General features: G+C 42.0%; 1 long non-coding RNA gene across 3 annotated transcripts; it reads left to right on the forward strand.

The window, feature by feature from the left end:
• The first annotated feature begins 8 nt into the window (after positions 1-8).
• On the forward strand, positions 9-19,914 carry LOC112402605 (uncharacterized). Of its 3 annotated transcripts, XR_003003739.1 has the most exons (4): positions 9-289; positions 16,163-16,319; positions 18,114-18,307; positions 19,306-19,914. It is a non-coding gene; the product is annotated as an uncharacterized LOC112402605 (long non-coding RNA). The 3 variants fall into 3 exon arrangements; XR_003003737.1 differs by lacking the exon at positions 19,306-19,914 and having other exon boundaries at positions 18,114-18,625; XR_003003738.1 differs by lacking the exons at positions 9-289; positions 19,306-19,914 and adding an exon at positions 13,720-13,844 and having other exon boundaries at positions 18,114-18,625.
• The last annotated feature ends 925 nt before the right edge of the window (positions 19,915-20,839 follow it).

Raw genomic sequence — 20,839 nt, forward strand, 5'->3', positions numbered from 1 at the left:
CCCTGATCTGCTGCTAGCCGGCGAATAACTGGAATTAACGGAGCAGGCTTAGTGTGCACGTGAGATACTCTGGACCTTTCCACCCGCCCCACCCGACTGCGGGGATAGTCACACAGTCACGTGCCGGGTGGGTCCCGGGGGTCGCACTTCGCTGGAGCTGGTCCCCGAGCCGCTGGCAGTGAAGTGACGGGGAAAGCGCGGGACCGGAAGGAGGGACGCGGGGCTCCAGGACTTCCAGCGCTTTCAGGCTAACACTGGATGCACACGAGATCACATGTTGAGCAAATATGTAAGTTTTAAAGCACACTGAGAAAACGGAAGCCTGTGTCTCCACATTATCCACGTGGAGCAAATATACGGGCGCTTCCCGGGTTGTAGCTACCCCTTGCTTCTTCCCTCGACCACCCCTGTCCTGAACTTTGTCTCTCCTTGACATTCTTAGTCATTTGATTATAGGTGGAGGCATTCCCAAAGGATATATTGTTTGACTTTTCTCTTTTTGAGCTTTATACAAATGATACACAGTCTTGTGGGATTTGCTTTTATCGTTGAACGTTTCTTTGATTCACCCAAGCTGTTAAGTGTAAGCAAGCTGTAGAACATTTATTTTCACTGCCGTAACATTGCGTTTCTGTGAAGTCGTTTATGTCCAGTTGTTTATCCATTTTTCTGTGGACACTTGTCTCCAGTATTTTGTTATTATTGGAGGCAAACTGACCATGAAGCTAATGAAATTGGAGTTTCAGGGCCCCTCCCATGGGTCTCGCCCATCGACCCGAAAGAGGAGCCTTGGCAGTGTGTTCCCATGGTCATATGTTTTTGTAAAATCTACAGAAGGAAGACCTTTGAACCACGATGGAAGAGGGCCACTTTCTCTTTACATTCCTGCGCCCCCTCCTTCAGCCCTTTTCAGCTTGGGTGATACACGGCTGCAGGCATTTGGGGTTGAGCCAAGGTGGGTTGCATCGGGGATGCGTTTGAGTTCAGTGGAGAGCATGTGTGAGGTTTGCAGTCTTTAATGTCAGGCTGTTGCTTTTCACCCCAGGGTAGGAAGGTGCATGAACAGATGGTCGTATCAGAATAGGAATGTCCCACAACATCCAGCACCTGACCTATGTGTGTGTTGGGGCAGAAACCTAGTTGGAAATGTAGGGAGCTGGAAGCGAATCTGAAAAAACTCAGGTGTGTAAAATTGTAAGTGGAGGATCCATTTCTGATCACGCTATGTTTATAAATGCACTTTACATGTTTTCTTTAATGATGAGAATCACGCAAAGTAAGATTTGTCAGATTCTCTGAGTTTGTAGGTCATAACCCTATAACAGAACTACAGTGAGTCTGCCTGGATGTGAAGACACATGTTTTCTACTTCCCAAATATTAATAATAATGTTCAGTGAACTATGTTAGAAGAAGGGCAATCTTCTCATTTTCTCTATGGAAAATGATATTATGGAAATCATTGTCATATAAAGAGGGGATTAAACCTATGCAGCCAAAAGAATGAAGGAAAAGGGTATAGAGGTGTGTGAGACAGTTAACTTAAAAACTAATATGGTACTTTCCTGGGTTTTGTCACATTTACAATTTGTTGTGATTTTTCTCCAATTACGTAAGCTCATGCCCGACAAAACCTGAGCCTGCCTGCGTGATACTCACAAGGCTGGCAAGGGCCTTCCTGTGCACACCTCTTGCACTTGTCTCATTTGAACCTAGGAGTAACAGGACTGGGTCAGAGGGGTGGGGTAGACAGCTTTACACGATGATGCCAAAATGTTTTCAAAGTGCTGGTACCAATCTATACTGCCAGGAGCACGGATCAGCCCTTTCCTGTTATTCCACATTCTTTCCAATCATTGTTTTGGTCAAACTTCTTAATTTTTGCTAGTCTACTGAGAGTAAATTGGTACAAGATTATGGTCTTAATTTGCATTCTCTAATTACTGATAATGTCGAACATTTTTTCATGTGCTGATTGTTCATTCATGTTTCTTTTCCTCTTCTAAGCGGATACCAATCTTCTGTCAATTGTATGTGTTGCAAATATTTTCTCCCTGTTTATAGCATGTGTTTTCAAATACTTTTTTAAAATTTTGACTTCTGATTTTGAAAAAAAAATATCAAACTTACAGAAAAGTTTCAGGACTAATACAACGAACTCCTGTATACCCTTCACATAGATTCACAGTTTGCTGTATTTGTGTGTAAGAGAGACAATATATAAATTATTTTTGCTGAACCATTTGAGAGTAAGTTACAGCGTGCACCTTTGAAAACAATGATGTTTCCTTATGTTGGCACAGAACAGTTTTCAAATGTAGGTAATTTAGCACTGATATGATACGTCTAATATACAGTCCACATTGAAATTTCATCAGTTGTTCGAATAATGTCATTTACACCAGGAGTCCCCAACCCGCCCCCCCCAGGCCACACAGCAGGAGGTAAGCGGTGGGTGAGCCAGCAAAGCAGCATCTGCGCTCTCCATGGCTGACATTACCGCCTGAACCATATCTCCCCACTACCCCCCCCAACCCCCATCCGTGGAAAAATTGTCTTGCACGAAACCGGTCCCTGGTGCCAAAAAGGTTGGGGACCAATTATTTAGAGCAATCCCTCGCACCCCCAGGCCAGGGTCCAGTCCAAGATCTTTTCACTTTCTTTGTTTCTATACTATCTTTAGATAAAAATTAAGTTTAGCGTAGTTAAATATGTCTATCCTTTCCTTTGTGATTAGCAAACTTTGATGTCTTAAAAAAATCCTGGTCTTGCCGGGGGTTGAGGGGAGGGAGGGATGAATGGGAAAAGCTCAGGGAATATTTAGGGCAGTGAAACTATTCTGTGTGACACTGTCATGGGGTACACATGTCATTATACCTTGGTCCAAACCCGTGGAATGCACAACAAGTGGAGTGAACCCTAATGTGAACCATGGACTCTGGGTGATGGTGATGCATGTCTGTAGGTTCGTTGAAGCAAACGTGCCATCTGGTGGGGGGGGTGGTGCGTTGATAATGGCGGGGCTGGGCCTGTGTAGGGGCAGCAGGTAGACGGGGCATCTCTGTACCTTCTCAGTTTTGCTGTGAACCTAAAGCTGCTCTAGAAAATAAAGTCTATCAAAGAGAAAAAAATATCCTTGTCCACCCTGCTATCTGAAAGGTATTTCTTAGAATTTGGGGGAAAATTTTAAAGTTTTGCCTTCTACATTTAAATCATTAATCCATAGGGAATTGGGTTTTGTCTGGTATGAAGTAGGGATCCATTTCCTTTCCTTTCCTGTTTTCCAGATAGCCAGCCAACTGTCCAAGCACCATATATTGACTAGAATCCTTTCTCCAGTGACCTGCGGTACCATCTCTGGTCATATATCAAGGCCCCAAAGTGTGAACGTCTGTTTCTGGACTCACTCTTCTCTTCCTAGTTTTCTGTCCCTGTGCCAGTACCCTTCTGCCTGAATTACTATAGCTTTATACATTTTGCTGTCTGGTTGAGCAGGTTTGCTTCAGGATTGGCTTGGCTATTCTTGGCCCTTTTTTCGTGCATATACATTTTAGGATCCACTTGTCAATTTCCACACAAAAGTCCTGATGTGATTATGATTGGAAATGCATTAATTCTGTAGGTCAATTTAGGGGGAGAATTGAAATTCCTATAGTAAGATTTTGCTATATATCTCTAGTTATTTAGGTTTTCTTTAATGATTTCTATAGAATTTCTACTTTTCTCTAGAGATACTTGCTCATCTTTGGTCAGATTTATTCTACATTCATTACAGTTTATATTATTATCATAAATGTGTCTTAAACTTATGTTTTTGTTTTTAATAAGACTTTTTGGTGACTTTTTGTTTATTTTTTTATTTTTTTGGCTGCGTTGGGTCTTTGTTGCTGTGTGCGGGCTTTCTCTAGTTGTGACGAGTGGAGGCTACTCTTAGTTATTGCAGTGGCTTCTCGTTGCAGAGCATGGGCTCTAGGCGTGCGGGGTTCAGTAGTAGTGGCACATGGACTCAGTAGTGGTGGCACGAAGGCCCTAGAGTGCGGGCTCAGTAGTTGTGGCGCATGGGCTTAGTTGCTCTGCAGCATGTGAGATCTTCCCGGACCAGGGATCAAACCCCTGTCCCCTGCTTTGGCAGGCGGATTCTCAACCACTGCGCCACCACGGAAGTCCTTAAACTTATGTTTTTGAATTATTTGCTGGTTTATAAAAATGAAATTGATTTTCACATATTGATATTTTAGCCACCTTGCTAAATGCTCTTCATATTTCCAATAATATGTAGATTATTTTTAGTTTTCTATTTAGAGGGTCACATCTTAAGTAATGACAGTTTTGTTTTTCCTTTCCTTTTCTTTCTCTTACCTTATCATGCTGGCTACCATCTCCAGCACGGGATTGACTACATGTGATGATAGCAGACATTCTTGTCTAGTTCCTGGTTTTAAAATACTTTAATTCACACGTTTCCTCATTAGGAATGACGTGTGTTGCAGGTTTTTCAAATACCCTTTATCGAGTTAAGGATGTTCTGTTTCATTGTGAATTTGCTAAAAGTTTCACCATGAAAGAGTACTGGATTTTATCAAATGCTTTTTTCCTTTTTTAATCTGTTGAGATCAGCAAAAGCATTTCCCCCTTATCTAGCAATATGAAGAATTATATTTATAATTTAAAGGTTTTTCAAATGTTAAACACCTTTGCGTTCCTGAAATAAGCCTAATTTGTCCATAATATATTTTATATATCTGATATTTTATGTTAACATTTTGTTTAGGATTTTTAAGTTTATGTTTATAAGTAAAATTGATCTGTAATTTTCCTTTCTCACGCTATCCATGGTTTTACAGGCATCAAAGAATGAATTGGGGAATATTTCTTTTTTTTCCTCCATTATTCTCTGGCATAAATTATATAATATGGAAATGACCTGTCTGCTGAAAGTTTGGCAGAGCTCCCTATAAATTATCTGGGTGTCGAGTTTTTTTTGTGTGGGTAGAAAGATTTTTACCTTTAGATTTATTGTTTTTCACAGTCATAGAACTATTCAGCCTTTCTTAAGGAATTCTTGGGTCAGTGTTGCTAAGTTATATGTGTTTTAATGTTCTTTTCAACTGTTTCATATTTACTTTCAGAAAGTTCTTCATTTTATCTTTTTAAAATGTATTTTATATATAATATTATGTCTCTTTTTCATTAATACTGACTTGATCTTTCTCTCATTTTTTTTTCTTAATCCATCTCACCAAAAAGTTTGTCTCATTGTACGTTTTCCAAGAATTAACTTTTGACCTTGTTGATCCTCTTTATTGCAAGTTTGTTTTCCGTTTCACTGCTTTATGTTTTTTCTCTCTCTACTACTGTCTTCAGATTATTCTATTTTTCAGTTAATGAGTTAAGCATATTCATCTTTAATCTTTCTGTTTTTCTAATATAAGCATCTAAGGCTATAAGTTTTCCTCAAATACTGCTTTTTCTGCATCCCACAAGTTTTGATACATAGTATTTTTATTCAGTTCTGGTATATTAAAATGTCCATTGTTATTTCTTCTTTAAACCATGAGTTATTTAAGGACTTTTAATTTATTTTTATTTTTGGCTGTGTTGGGTCTTCGTTTCTGTGCAAGGGCTTTCTCTAGTTGTGGCAAGCGGGGGCCACTCTTCATCGCGGTGTGCGGGCCTCTCACTGTCGTGGCCTCTCTTGTTGCAGAGCACAGGCTCCAGACGTGCAGGCTCAGCAGCTGTGGCTCACGGGCCTAGTCGCTCCACGGCATGTGGGATCCCCCCAGACCAGGGCTCGAACCCGTGTCCCCTGCATTAGCAGGCAGACTCTCAACCACTGCGCCACCAGGGAAGCCCAGGACTTTTTAATTCAAAATATATTTATGTTTTGTTCATATAAATTTGTTGCACTGTGGCCAGAGAATCAAAGATCCTTGAGGCTTGCTGTATGGTCTGGTCCATGGTCAATTTTTAGAAATAGTCTAAACCAAAGAAGAATGTTGATTTCACCAGCAGGTAGATAGGTGTAGGGATGTGTATCAAATAAAGCAAGCTTGGTAGTTCAGACGTTTTACACCCTTACTAACGCTCATGTTCAGATTTGCCTATCAGTATGCCTATCTATCACCCATGAATAGATAAAATAGGTCAGTCAATCTCTTATTAAAATGGTGGATCTGTCCATTTTTCCCTGTAGTTCCAGCAATTTTAGTTTTGTGTATTTGGGGGCCATTTTATTTTAGAATCAGTGTGTACAAAGAAATTTAAGCATCAGTATGTCTTAGAGTCTTAGATTTGAATACATTTACCAGAGTCCAATCATAGCCCCTGCCACTCTCCGTACCCAAACAGGAGGAGTTGTATTACTGCACATGACCAGTTGACTTATCAAGTACTTTTAGAGGCAGTGAACTTCTTACCTTACAGGGAAGCCCAGTTCTTCATTGGAGATCTCTGCTTGATTATAATTACCATTTAATTAGCCAGCATTATGCAAAGCATTTTACAAACATTCTGTTTAATTCTCAGTACAATCTTATAAAGTAGGTATTTTATCCGAATTGCACTAATGAAGAAACAGGTAACATTCACAAGTGTTTCTTTTTCTTTTTTTTTTTTTTTTTTTTGCGGTACGCGGGCCTCTCACTGTTGTGGCCTCTCCCGTTGCGGAGCACAGGCTCCGGACGCGCAGGCTCAGCGGCCATGGCTCACGAGCCCAGCCGCTCCGTGGCACGTGGGATCTTCCCGGACCGGGGCACGAACCCATGTCCCCTGCATCGGCAGGCGGACTCTCAACCACTGCGCCACCAGGGAAGCCCACGCAAGTGCTGCTTTACGTTGGGCCTAAAACCATGTGCCCTTAACTTTCAATCAAGGGACCTGGTTCTAACCATCGTTTCTAGCATTCCCAGCACTTTCTAATCCGTTGGAAACCTCAGAAATAGTTCAAGCTAATACGTGTTGCATAGCCCTGCCCTGCCTGACGCTCATCAGGTTTCTCATAGAAGATTTGGACCCTTGCTGTGTACATGCCTCTTCTTACTATGACTTTAAGAAAACCAGTTAGTCTTTTTCTTCTGTTTTTTCTATTTCAAAAACTAGGCAATTTTTACATGTGGGATGTTTCATTCTTAATATATAGCCTAGTGAGTTAAACTCATTTCTGCACGTGAGTTAGGCATGCTACATGAAGCCTACTATTAAACATCAGGCCCTTCATCTTTTGGTGTTAATAAGTCAACCTCAGAACCACTCAGGCCTCACGTGTGGCTCTACCCCACCGTATGCTCTTTAGTAATGAGCTCAGAGTCAGATTTCCTCCTAGGTCTCACCAGAGCACAGTCTAATTAACCTAAGCTGCGACTCCTGCTTTCTGCACAAAACGTCTTCGCCGACATGGTTTTCAGATGGTCTTTTAATTGTGGGACCACGGGAAGCCTTACCCATGGTAGTTCACATGGGGATCACAGATGGCATGATGAATGCGTTGTTGTGCATTATGCTTTATGGCAGGGAGGGGCAGGAAACTCTCCAGGGTGACTCAGTTAGACAAGAGTTGTGGAATGCGTACATCCTGCATAACCATGGTAAGCGTTGGCCTTAGGCTGTGTCTTAGAACCGGAAATGCTGCAAGAATGTGAGCCGACCTGTATGTTATCCTCATGTGCTGTTCAGACATGTACAGAAATAATAATGCCTATCGTTCTTTGATTCCAGGGACCTTCAGTCTCACACCTATTCGTTTATAGCTACTCCTTTTTTTTTAATTGGGGTATAGTTGATTTTAAATGTTGTGTTAGTTTCGGGTATACAGCAAAGTGTTTCAGTTATAAATATATATATTACTCCTTATTCCTTTAGTATGGGAGGCTTGGAAACCCGTATAACTTACATCGAGGGGAAGACAGGAAAGCACAGGTTGATAGCATTTGGCTGCCGTGGATACTTTTTTCACTTGTATCATCACAATGAATCGGACCACAACTTGGACTCAACTACTTTCTGCTGTCGGTGACTTTTCCCGATAAACACTGTGACAAAGTCTTCAAGTTCTAAAAGTTGATTTACTCATTCAAGGGATTTCTGGCATCTACCACATGGCGAGCGTAGGAATACAATGGTGAACAAGAAAGGCATAGTCTCTGCCTTACAGTAGAGGTGGGGCGATAGTTACACAGTAAGTGCTGTGACAGGGGACGCACAGAATGTTGGAGGAGTGTGTAGGATGGCAACACAAACCAGACATGGGGAAAAAGAGAAGGCCTTCCAGAGGAAATGACACCTAAGCCGAGATCTGAAAGGCCAAAGATAAATTGGGACAATTGAAACAGGAAAAAGAGGAGGAGGGAAAGGCCCAAAGTGAGAGTATGGCACATCCAAGGAACTGAAAGAAGTTAGGTATCATCTGCTTAGGCCAGGTTCTGCTGCAGTAACAAGTGACCCCAAGTCTCCATGGCACACAACAACAACAGTGGTTTATTTCTCATTCATGCTGCAGTGTGGAGAAAAGATTGTTGGGCGTAAAACTGAGGGAGGAAGCTGAGGTAATAATTCAGGCTGGAGCAGACGGTGGCCTGAACTCAGGTAGAGGCCATGGGGATACAGAGGAGTGGACGGAAGGAATCAAGAGATGCGTAAGAAGTAGAGTTACTTGTGGAGGGTGAAAGAAAGGAACCATGGTTGACACTCGAGTTGCTTTATTCTAACCACAGAGCAGAGCAGGAAGATTAAAGCTTTTATAGAGATGAATTTAATACACCCAATAGCATGATAAGTATTTTATTGTTAATAATTTTAGAAACGTCTTCCTACTAATCTTGAACACATCATAAAGTTAATGATCTTGGTAATCATATTATTCCTTCTGCCCAAACTCCTGGCACAGATATATTCACGGAACTACGTAAGTCTTGGCAGTGAGGCTTCTGGGATGCCACATTAGGAGGTGTCTAGTTAAAACTAGGTGTGTGTTACAAATCTAAAACTTGATCCTAAAACTTGAACTTATGGGACTTCCCTGGCGGTCCAGTGGTTAAGATTTCGCCTTCCAATGCAGGGGGTGCGGGTTCTATCCCTGGTCAGGGAGCCAAGATCCCACATGCCCAGCGGCCAAAAAACCAAAACACAAAGCAGAAGCAATATTGTAACAAATTCAATAAAGACTTTAAAAATGGTCCACATCAAAAAAAATCTTAAAAAAACCCTCGAACTTACAAAGTCATTGGATGGTTAGAAAAAGTAGACTGGTACTGAGCGATTGTCAGGGAGGAAGAAATTTCCGTCTACCCTTCTAGGTTCTTCTGGATGGTCTAAGAATTAAATTGACATGAAACATTAACAGGAGAAAATCACGCAAAGTTTCATAACATGTCTTCATGGGAGAGATCCACAAAAACTGAGTAACTCCCCCAAACGGCCAAAACCCTCACCTTAAATACCGTCTTCAACTAAAGACAAAAGAGGAAGTTGCGGGTAGTGGTTTGGGACCTCAGAGGGGAGGAAGGCCATTTACACGGAGATGGAAAAGCAAATGCTTGGTGAGGGAGTTTGCTGAGCCAGCAGACACAATGGGACAGAGTGGACTTTGGTCTCCAGGCCCTGCCGACTTCCCCACCACACCGGCCCGGCCTGTATTCTTTGCAGAGATCTCTGGTGATAGCTCTATTTTGGGAACAGGCCCTCTATCGAAATTCTTTTAGGCAGCTGGGGGAAGGTCAGAGTTTCTCCCTGCGTCTTTTGGCCTTGATTGTTTTCAGCTCAAAATAATCCATATCCCAAAGAGACATTTTGGGGTGGAAATTTTGGTCCCCTACACTATAAAGTCTGCATATGTAGACCTTAGCGAAGGGAGGTACTTACAGTTTTCATTAGATTAAACACTGCAAAGCTGGTATACTCTGAAGACGTCATACAAGAGCCGTGCCCGTTGGAACACTTAGAAATCTGCCAGTGTGCGTCCATTTTCCAGAGGGAAAGATGCTGTGTGGACTGTCCCTTTCAAGATTAGGCCTGTTTCTGGGACATTATATTCTCAAGAGATCTTTTTTTTTCTTTTTTAAATATATATATATATATATTTTTGGCTGTGTTGAGTCTTCATTGCTGTGCGCGGGCTTTCTCTAGTTGCAGCGAGCAGGGCCTACTCTTCATTGCGGTGCGCGGGCTTCTCATTGTGGCTTCTCTTGTTGCGGAGCATGGGCTCTAGGCACGCGAGCTTCAGTAGTTTCAGCATGCAGGCTCAGTAGTTGTGGCACACGGGCTCTAGGGCGCACAGACTTAAGTACTTGCGGCATGTGGGCTCAGTAGTTGTGGCGCACAGGCTTGGTGGCTCCGCGGCATGTCGGATCTTCCCGGACCAGAGATCGAACCCACGTCCCCTGCATTGGCAGGCAGGTTCTTAACCACTGGACCACCAGCTAAGTCCCCTCAAGAGATCTTAAGTTTTTCCAAGGCAACTCTAAATTTCTCAGCAGTGGACAAATTGAGAGCGGCAATTCAGATATTCTTTTATCTGGCAATAATCTTCCTTCCTCCCAGCTTTCCCTGCCCTACTTTTCCTGCCGTGATCATTTTTCAACCACACTGGGACCACTAGTCTACTAATTTCTCTATTTTCTCCCAACATGTATGCCATCTTCTGTCTTCCTTTCCCATCGTATCCAACTTAGATTCTGTACTGTGGGGTTAACTTCGGCACACCAGCCACAAACCTTGGTGGTTTCGTTCAGTTGCTTCATTTGAAATGTTCACTTTCAGTGACAGTTTACCTAGTGCAGCAAAACAAATCAGTACTTCATATAGGAGAAGAAAATAACATTAAACTGAGATTTTTAAGACAGGGGGAAGAGTTGGTTATTTGACTTTAAGTCAAGCTATCAAAAACTATTAGTTTTGAGATGTACCTCTTTGTGTAAGTCTATGATAAAATGTGAATTTAGAATTAGTCAAGATTTCAAAACAGTAATCTCCGTCTATACTGAGGGACGCTTAAGCTCTTATATGTATCAAGGACTTAAAAATATTCTTACATAGCAATTCCCACTCTAGGTTTTTTCCTTATAAACTAATTACTGATACACATAAGGTATATTTTGGGTGTATTTTTTTTTACGTCATTTGATGATAATGTTGTTGTGGTAACAGCCTAAATATTCACCAAAAGGGAATTAAATTAATATTGTATATCTGTACAATGGACTAAAAGGCAGCCATTAAAACTTATGTTGAATATTTAATGACATGAGAGGATGTTAGTGATTTCTTTAAAAAAAGTTAAAAACTGTATTTAGTATGATCCAATTACTTTGAAAAATATTAATAAATACCCAGAAAAAAAGAGGGAGGAGTTGTGGCAAATATTAATAGTAGACATTTAGATCAGTGGAATAAAATTGAAAGTCCAGAAATAAATCCTTACATTTATGGTCAACTGTTTTTCAATAAGAGTGCCAAGAAAATTCAATAGGGGAAAGAATAGTCTTTTCAGTAAATGGTGGTGGGACCAGGTATCCACATGCAAAAAATGAAGGTGGGTCCCTGCCTCACACTATACACAAAAATTCACTCAAAATGGATAGACTCAAATGTAAGAGCTAAGATGTTAAAACTCCTAGAAGAAAACATAGGAGTGATCTTCATGACCTTGGGTTAGGCAAAACCTTCTTATATATGACACCAAAAGCACAAGGGACAAAAGAAAAAAATAGATCAGTTTAAAACTTTTGTGCTAGAAATGATGTCAAGAAAGTGAAAAGACAGCTCACAGATTGGGAGAAATGATTTGTAATTCACATATCTGATAAGAGGCTTATATCCAGAGTATATAAAGAAGTCTGACAGCCCAACAATAAAAAGAAAAGTAACCCAATTTTTAAAAGGGCGAACAGTTTGAATAGACATTTCTCCATAGAAGATATACAAATAGCCAATAAACATAAGAAAAAAACGCTCGACACCATTATTTATTAGGGAAATACAAATCAAAACCACAAGGAGGTACCACTTCACACCAACTAGGATTGCTATTTAAAAGAGAAAAATGACAGACACTAAAAAGTGTTATATGGAGAAACTGGAACCTTCTTACATTGGTGATGGGAGTGTAAAGTGGTACACAACCATTCTGGAAAGCAGTCTAGCAGTTGCTCAAAATGTTAAGCATAGAGTCACCACGTAACCCAGAAATTCTACTCCTACACTCCAGGAGACTCAAAAACAGGTGTTCAAACAAAAACTTGTACAGGAATATTCATAGCAGCATTATTCCCGACCATCAAAACCTGGAAACAATCCAGTGTGCGTTATAAATGGATTTTTTAAAAGTGGCATATCCATACATTGGAATATTATTCAGCAATAAAAAATTAAGTACCGATACATGCTACAATTTGCATGAATCTTGGAAACATTAAGCGAAGCGAAAGAGGTCAGTCACAAAAGACCACATATTGTGATTCCACTTATATTAAAGGTCCAGAATAAGCAAATTTACAGAGACAGGAAGCAGATCAGTGGTTGTCTAGGGCTGAGTAGGGGGCGCTGTGTGGTAGGGAAAAATGGGAAGTGATGGCTAACGGGTTTCTTTTTTGGGTAATGGAATGTTCTAAAATTATATTGTGGTGATGGTTGTACAACCCAGTACACATATTTTAAAATATTTAACTATACACTTAAAATGGGTGAATTGTACGGTATGTGAATCTCAAGAAAGCTTTCTAAAGTGTTAATAGTAGCTCTTCCTGGAAGGTGAGCTTATGCTGGTTTTTATCTTTTTGTTCATCTGTATCCCCTGCAGTGAACAAGCGTTTCTAGTCGTAAGAAAAAAGAAAATTATTCGTTTCAATGGTTTGTCTCAGCGAGGTAACTTCTTAGAATTAAGTATAGAAGTTCTTGGGTTTAAGACCATTCTTTTTTTTTTTTTTTTTTTTTTTTTTTTTTTTAGCCGTACGCGGGCCTCTCACCGCTGTGGCCTCTCCCGTTGCGGAGCACAGGCTCCGGACGCGCAGGCTCAGCGGCCATGGCTCACGGGCCCAGCCGCTCCGCGGCATGTAGGATCTTCCCGGACCGGGACACGAACCCGTGCCCCCTGCATCGGCAGGCGGACTCTCAACCACTGCGCCACCAGGGAAGCCCCAAGACCGTTCTTAGGTTAAATCACTGTCTTCAGAAGTAAACTGCTCCATTCTCCCAAGCCATTCCTACATCTTCTAACTGTCCTCTACTGTAAAATAGAGGAACGTTTTTGTTTTCTTTTTCCATCAAATAATGATATCTGGTGGGTGTTTCTACTTTTCTCGTCTTGTGTGGTGATTCATTCCAGGCTGAATGCCTTTCCATTTTTGACTTTTCATTGTTTGCTGCATCCCAAGAACCTCTGCACTTTAAAAATCTTAATTTGCAATGGTAATATATTCAGTGTGGTTTCACAAATTGGGTTTAATACTTTAATCCACTTTAACACGTCCTTCCCTTACCCCATGACTGGTTAGCATTTGGTGGTAATCCCTTCACAGTGATAAATACAAGCAACAGTGTTTTGCAAAAAAAAACCCAAAACTTAAATTTCAATTTGACAGTATAATGATATACTGTGGGAATTAAAATGTGTTAAAATAGATTATAAATAGTCTGAAAGATTATATAAAAGTATTTTAAAGAATTGGAGATTTTCTCTTTATTATAGCATATGTTAATATGTTGATTAATTCTTTTTTTGCAGGTGGGTGGATCAATCAGTATCAGATGATAACTGGGCTTAAGGAAAATAACTTTCAAGTCATACTTGCTTAAAAGAGATCTACTTAGTCAAAAGGCTACATTGCTTAAACAGTGAGAAAAATCCATGAATAGGTAATAATATCAAATTTTCTTCTTAGACATAGGCCATGAAATTAGAAATAGCTACATTAAAAAGGGGGAGGGGGGACCAGACCACAAAATCTGCTATAATTCATAGAAAAACACTTCCGAAAGTTAAAAGCAGTATAAAATAGAAATTATTATTATTCCTATTATGTGAAGCAAGAAGATATATGTTCTTAAAGAGCATGAACATAAGCCTTTGCAAGAAATTTCAAGTTGAAGGTTTTTGCTTATGTTTTTGAATTTTTATCCTTGAAGTCAGTATTCTGAAAACCAGCCGGAGTTCTGCAGAGGCGCCTGGAAATTGGGAATGTGGGTAGCAGCCTTCAGTTTTCTACCAAGGGGTGATTTCATTTAAATACTCGGTCTGGAGCTTAAAAAAAAAAGGGAAAAAAGCTTGGAAACCAACGCTGGTTTTTCAGTGACCACTTACGTATAAACGTTTACATCTTTGCAGTTGTGACCTGCCCCTGAATTCTAAGGTGGAAAAGGGAAAGCCCTTATATGGCGATGCAGGCAGACCCGCAGCTGGGCTAGAACCCGCTGTCAGAAGTGTTTGCTACATAACAGCCCAGATTTGTGTCAAAGAGCGGAGGATGCAGTTCTGTGTGTACCCCTTGGAGACTTTGCTTAAGCAAAAGACCAGAGGGTGGTGCGTCGGAGAAATGCTGTCAAGTACAAGATACACGGTTCCACTCAGGATTATTATGTCATACTTATTTTGGAGGAAAAAGAATCACACTGAGGCTTTATCAGAGCCCTTTGCTAAGATTGCCTGCCTGTCTCCTGTCTGCCTCACCTGCTGTAATTCCTTGAGGGTAGAGACCCTGAATTTTCCCCTTTTTGTCACCAACACCTTTGTAAGCCCTGGCACATCAAAAATATTTGAATGATTTACAAGGATGTAATAATCTACCAAGTTACCAACTAAACGATAAGAATTTATTTTCCAGTTTAAGGTAATTGGTGACTCTCAGAGTAGAGAGAGCTGCTAACAGGAGCTGTTTGCAGATTCTCATTGGGTAAGATAACAGCCAAAGGGAGTTCCTGGCCCCTAATGTTCTCCACCTTAAACATTCTTGTTCCTACACCTAGAGTATCTCCTTTTTATTCATTTTTAAATTTTTATTTATTTATTTATTTTTGGCTGTGTTGGGTCTTCATTGCTGCGCACGGGCTTTCTCTAGTTGTGGCAAGCGGGGGCTACTCTTCGTTGCCTCATTGGGGCTTCTCACTGTGGTGGCTCCTCTTGTTGCGGAGCACGGGCTCTAGGCGTGTGGGCTTCAGTAGTTGTGGCACGAGGGCTCAGTAATTGTGGCTCGCGGGCTCTAGAGCGCAGGCTCAGTAGTTGTGGCGCCCGGGCTTAGTTGCTCCGCGGCCTGTGGGGTCTTCCCGGAGCAGAGATTGAACCCGTGTCCCCTGCATTGGCAGGCAGATTCTTATCCACTGCACGACTAGGGAAGTCCCAGTATCTCCTCTTTATAAGAGTGGGTCGTACAAAAGCTTGTACCACAAACTTGGTTAGCTTGTTTCTCTGAACGGTAATAGATTTAGATAAGTATGCCACTTGGATTATTCCTAAAAAGCATTACAAATATTTCTGGATTAGGATTCAACTTTGAGAAACGTGAAGATGCTACATTTCCTAAATCAAATAAGATTTCCCTATGAATATGGCTGCTGCAACTTTACCTCACTTGCTTTCTGTAAATAGCCAAGTATCAATTTGTATGTCTATAATTATAATTTTCATCTTGTGGGTAAAAATATCAGTATTTAGTTTACCTTGCAATTACTTTTAAAACAACCATATGCTATAATCTGAATGTTTGTGTCGTCCCAAAATTGATCTGTTGAAATCTTAACTCCCAACATTATAGTCTTAGGAGGTGAGACTTTGAGGAGATGCTTAGGTCATAAAGGTGGAGCCCTCATGAGTGCAATTAGTGTTCTCATAAAAGAGACCGCACAGAGCTTCCTCGCCCCTTCCATCGTGTGAGGACACGGTGAGAAGGCACCATCTATGAATAAGGAACTGGACCCTTGCCAGACACCGAATTGCTGGCACGGTGTTGACCTTGGACTTCCCAGCCTCCAGAATTATGAGAAATAAATTTCTTTTGTTTACAGAATGACAGTCTGTGGTACTTTGGTAGAGCATCTGGAACAGATTTAAGACACCGTAGTAGCTTAAATATGTTATACAGTAGGATGTGGAATCGATTTCCTTTTACAACGTAAAAAATTGGAAAATGAATGTAATAAATCATTTTACTTAGCCTTTCTTATGTTTATCTTTTATGTAGATAGATTTCATAATGACAAAAAAAAAGAAGAAAAGAAAAGAAGGAACCATGAGTCACCCACAGGGAACTGTGACATAATAAGAAATATGTATTTGGTGTCTACACTGGCTTCCTGGCACGGAGCTCCTGAAACACTTGGAATTTCTTGAGTGATCGGGTAAAATGAGGCCTCTTTGCTTATTTATAACTAGCCTCTTTCAACCACACCTGAGTTTACGTTAATGAGGTGACTTAGAAAAGACCCTAAGGATGGGACTGAAGGGAGGCTGGGTTGATTAGAGGGTCAGACCTTTCAGCCCCACCCACTGACCTCGGGGGAGGGGCGAGGGGCTGGAGATGGACTTAATCACCAATGGCCAATGATTTAATCGATGACGCCTAAGAAATGAAGCCTCCGTAAAAACCCTAAACAACAGGTTTTGGAGAGCATCTGGGTTGGTGAACACGTCAAAGTGCTTGGAGTGGTGGGCACGGATGCCCCACCCCTCCCCCCATACCTGTGCATCTTGTCCCTCTGGCTGTTCCTGAGTTGTATCCTTTCTAATAAATGGGTGACAGACAGTAAGTGCTTTCCTAACTTCTGTGAGCGAATGATCAAGCTGAGGTGAGGGTTGTGGGGATCTCCGATTTATAGCTGGTTGGTCAGAAGTACAGGCACCCGGGATTTGCAGCTAGCATCTCAAGTGGGGGATGGTCTTGTGGGGCTGTGCCTCTAGCCCGTCTGCACTAACTCTGGGTAGTTAGTGTCAGAATTGCTTAATGGGACAGAGAATCCCACACATCTGGCCTCAGAAGTTTTGTGAGTAGAAGAAATAGTCCTAGTTTTCTTTTAGGAACCAACCTATCATTCTAACAACTTATAAATAAAGAGAAAGAATCAAACACTTGTCTGGCCTTCCTGTACAAACTGTACCTGAGGGTAACCACTAGTTGATGAAATGGTTTCCCTTTGTAGAGAGATTCCAGCTAAGAAGCGAAGCAGGCCTCATAGATCCAGAAATATCACAGGGCTGCAGCCTCCAGTGAAAGAGCGGGTGTAAGCAAAGATCACCAACGGCTGCTAAAAGCATTAGGTGAAAAAAAGAACAGAACTTTACAGTGTTATGAGTCAGCCTGGCAGGGCCTGAGCCCTCTGAACAATCCCAGCGTCACAGAAACAGACAGATATTCTGTGCTTCCCGATGGAAGTACGCAAAACCACTTACACAGTATTCACGCCAAAGAAATTGAACCTAAATCTGATTGAGCCTCTAGATGTATGAATGTACAGAAAATATAAGAGACAGAGGAGGCTTTTAAACAACATCAGTGCCATGCAATTAGCAAGATTCAGACTGTGGAAAAACTTACAGGAAAAAATGACAAATACATTTCAAGGAAAAGAAAGGAAGTGAGCCTGACTGAAACAGAGGAGGAACCCATGGCTTAGAAGAGACATAGAAACCGAATGTAACACGTGACCCTTATTTGGCTCTTAACTTAAACAAACTGGTCGTTAAGAAAGAAAAACATTCAAGAGCTACCAAGAAGGCTTTCTCTACTAAAGGCAGAGACAGGGTCACAAACCCCACCCACTGTCTTTGACTTTTCTTGGCTTAAATCCTGTAATTAAGGAGGTGTGCCTTTTAGTTCAACCTTCTTGTCCAGAGCTCACACCCTTTACAAGTCAGCACATCAAACCTCCTCAGTCACAGATCCTTAGACCGCTGAGTTCGTGAGCTTGTTTCCCAAGGGCGGGCGTCAGTGAAACATCTGACGTCAGTGATGATTTTTCTAAAAGTCACCGACTTCGTGAGTGGACTGAGCTCCCTGGTCTTTACACATTCGATTCTTCAGAGTCGACCGCAAGTGATACGCTGGTCAAGGGGGTTGGAGCAGGCCTGGCGAAGTTCTGATTTCTTGTTTGTTTTGTCTTTGGAATTTTTTTTTTTTTTTCTGTATGTCTTAATAGGAATGAACGAGAGTTCAGAAGACCAAATATTTCAAACCAACCAGTGAAGCCCTTTGGTGCAGTTTTGACTCCAAAGCAGCAAGACCGTCTCCTGGTCTCCCAGGGCCCTGTGCCACGGGGTCACTTTTCAAATTAAGGTGAAATCCAAGTGAAGGTGGAAAGGCAAGGTGTGAGGTCCTTCGACAGCATCCCTGGTAGGTAACCATCCACTCTCTATAAACACCTCCAATGGCAGGAAATCTCGGCCACATTTTATGAAGCTTCACTGTTGTCTCACCAGGAGCCAGTCTGCCCCATTTCCCAGGACAGCACTTCGAGTCTTAGAGACGGTGTTCTCATCCCCACCCCGAGTCAGTGATTCCTACCTGGAGTCTAGGGAATGTGAGGGGACAGCCATCCTATTGGACAATATCAGCTCCTTGGAACAGCCAAGGTTAGCAGCTGGGGGCTTTTCCTTAGATGCCGTGATGCCCTGCTGAGGTTAGAAATTGATTTCAGTGGTTAGAAAGCGAGAACACACACTAAAATCTTTAAAAATGGTTTTATTTTATTTTTTTAAAGATTTTTTGGTTTTGACGTGGACCATTTTTAAAGTCTTTATTGAATTTGTTACAATATTGCTTCTGTTTTATGTTTTGGTTTTTTGGCCACGAGGCATGTGGGAGCTTAGCAGCCCCTGCGTTGGAAGGCGAAGTCTTAACCACTGGACCACCAGGGAAGTCCCTAAAAGTGGTTCTAAAACCACTCTCTTTAAGTTTTCTCTTCCCCAGGGTAAACATTGCTTGCTCTTTGAAATATTGGTAATACAGGTTTATATATTTTTAAAAATATAATAAATAATGAAGTATAAATTATATATAAGAAATTACATGTATATTATATTAAAATGTATATTATTAGAAAAGGGTAGCCTAACCCACACTCACTTTTAGGACAAGACCTAGCGACTGTACACATCACTTGTCCTCACAGCTCATTGGCTGGAGCGTTGCCACGTGGCTGCACCTGCTGTCAGGGAGCTGGGGGAGGTAGTGTGTGTCTGGCAACCCAGGTGCCGGGGTAGAACTTTCCCTGCTCTGGAAGGAGGGAAGAGGCAGCGTGGGGGGCTCTTGGCATCTCTGCCACGATGACTGTAAATTGAAGCTATGCGACCACATAGCATAATGACAGCGTGTCCTGGTTTTGTCACCAGGCCCAGCGGTGAGGCTGCGTAAGGGTCACGGGAGTGGAGACACGCAGAACGGAGCCAGTATTCAGTTCAGGAATCATAGGATTTAGTGCATGTGATGAGCACACAGCACAGCTTAGTAAGAGTAGGGAAAACAGAGAAGGGGTACCGACCTCGCCAAGGAGAAGTCCGGGAGGAGGCAGCTCAGCGCCAGCAGGGTCCCTGGTTGCTGATGGTTTCAGGACATCTGTGAGTGGGACTCGCCCTCGTCTGGGACAGGGCCTCGGGCAGCGCCTGGACATTCCTCAGTGTCTGGTTGGGTCCTCCAGCCAAGAGCCTTCAGTGTCCGACTCTGGGGGGTCTGCCTGGAGGTGGGCAGGTGCCGCCCCAGGGCCTCTCGTCTCCAGCAGCTACTCCGTGCCAGCGAAGGTTTCCGTGATGTTACAAGGCAAGTCCTTAAATTCATTCTCTAAGTCTGTGAGTCTCTTCCTGTTTTGTAAACAAGTTCATTTGTAGCATTTTTCTTTTTAGATTCCGCGTATCGATATCGTACGTTTGTCTTACTAACACAACATTGTTAATCACCTATGCTTCAATATACAATAAAAATTAAACAAACAAACAAAAAACTAAGTCCTCATCTAAAGGAACAGCTCTTAGCTCACCATACGGACGCACTCACGGTCCGGCACCCGACTCTTTAGAACAACTAGCCTGGCAGTTGACACTGGCCGTTGGGACTCCACTTTGCTGAACAAAGCCTGAATCCGAGGAGTTTCACACCACATAAGCAGGAAGCACAGACTGCAGCGCAACCGTCCTAAACGGAGAGTTTCACTGAAATATTCAAATATGAGGAACGTGTGTGAAAGACGTTTGTTCTTGGCTGACTAACACCCGTTCAGTCCACCTCCAGTCACAATTCCGGGTTTTGTTTGGGAATCTAGTCTTCCTCTCTGTCCATCTGGTTGAGGGGGAGTCTGGGGGTGGCTTGTGACCTAGCCAAACCTCTCAGAGCCCCACAGTCCCTAGACAAGCGTGACTGGGTCGGGATTGGCACGTGACTCATTCCAGCTACTAGAAAAGCAGGTTCCTTTAATTCTGCTGCCATCTTGCCATGTGGAGCATATGACAATGAAAGAACTTTTTTTTTTAGCCCAGGATCCAGCCACGTTTCGCGTCTGCTCTCCACTGGGGCTTCTTAGCCACGAGATCCAGGAAATCCTCTTCTCCATCCCTGTTTTGTTTTTCTCCTTACACCAGTTTGTAGTGGGGTTTCTGTAACCTGCAGTAGAAAAAAATCCTAACGGATACATTTGAGATTATTCCTAACTCTCCTAAATGGAAGATAACACAATAAACAATTAAAATAATTAACTAAGATAATTAAAAACCAAATAAACTATCTGACTAGTTCATCTCCCCGCACGAATGAACTGTTATGTAGCAGAGATATACAGAGCGCCATTGTTCTGCACTGTGCTACCAGAATCTGAAGCCCTAGCCTGATCACAGGCTGCAAGAATTCTTTGCCACACGTTGCTCGGTAACGAATATT

The sequence above is a fragment of the Neophocaena asiaeorientalis genome, unplaced genomic scaffold (assembly GCF_003031525.2).
Source record: "Neophocaena asiaeorientalis asiaeorientalis breed wild unplaced genomic scaffold, Neophocaena_asiaeorientalis_V1.1 scaffold44, whole genome shotgun sequence".
NCBI classification, from domain to species: Eukaryota; Metazoa; Chordata; class Mammalia; order Artiodactyla; family Phocoenidae; genus Neophocaena; species Neophocaena asiaeorientalis.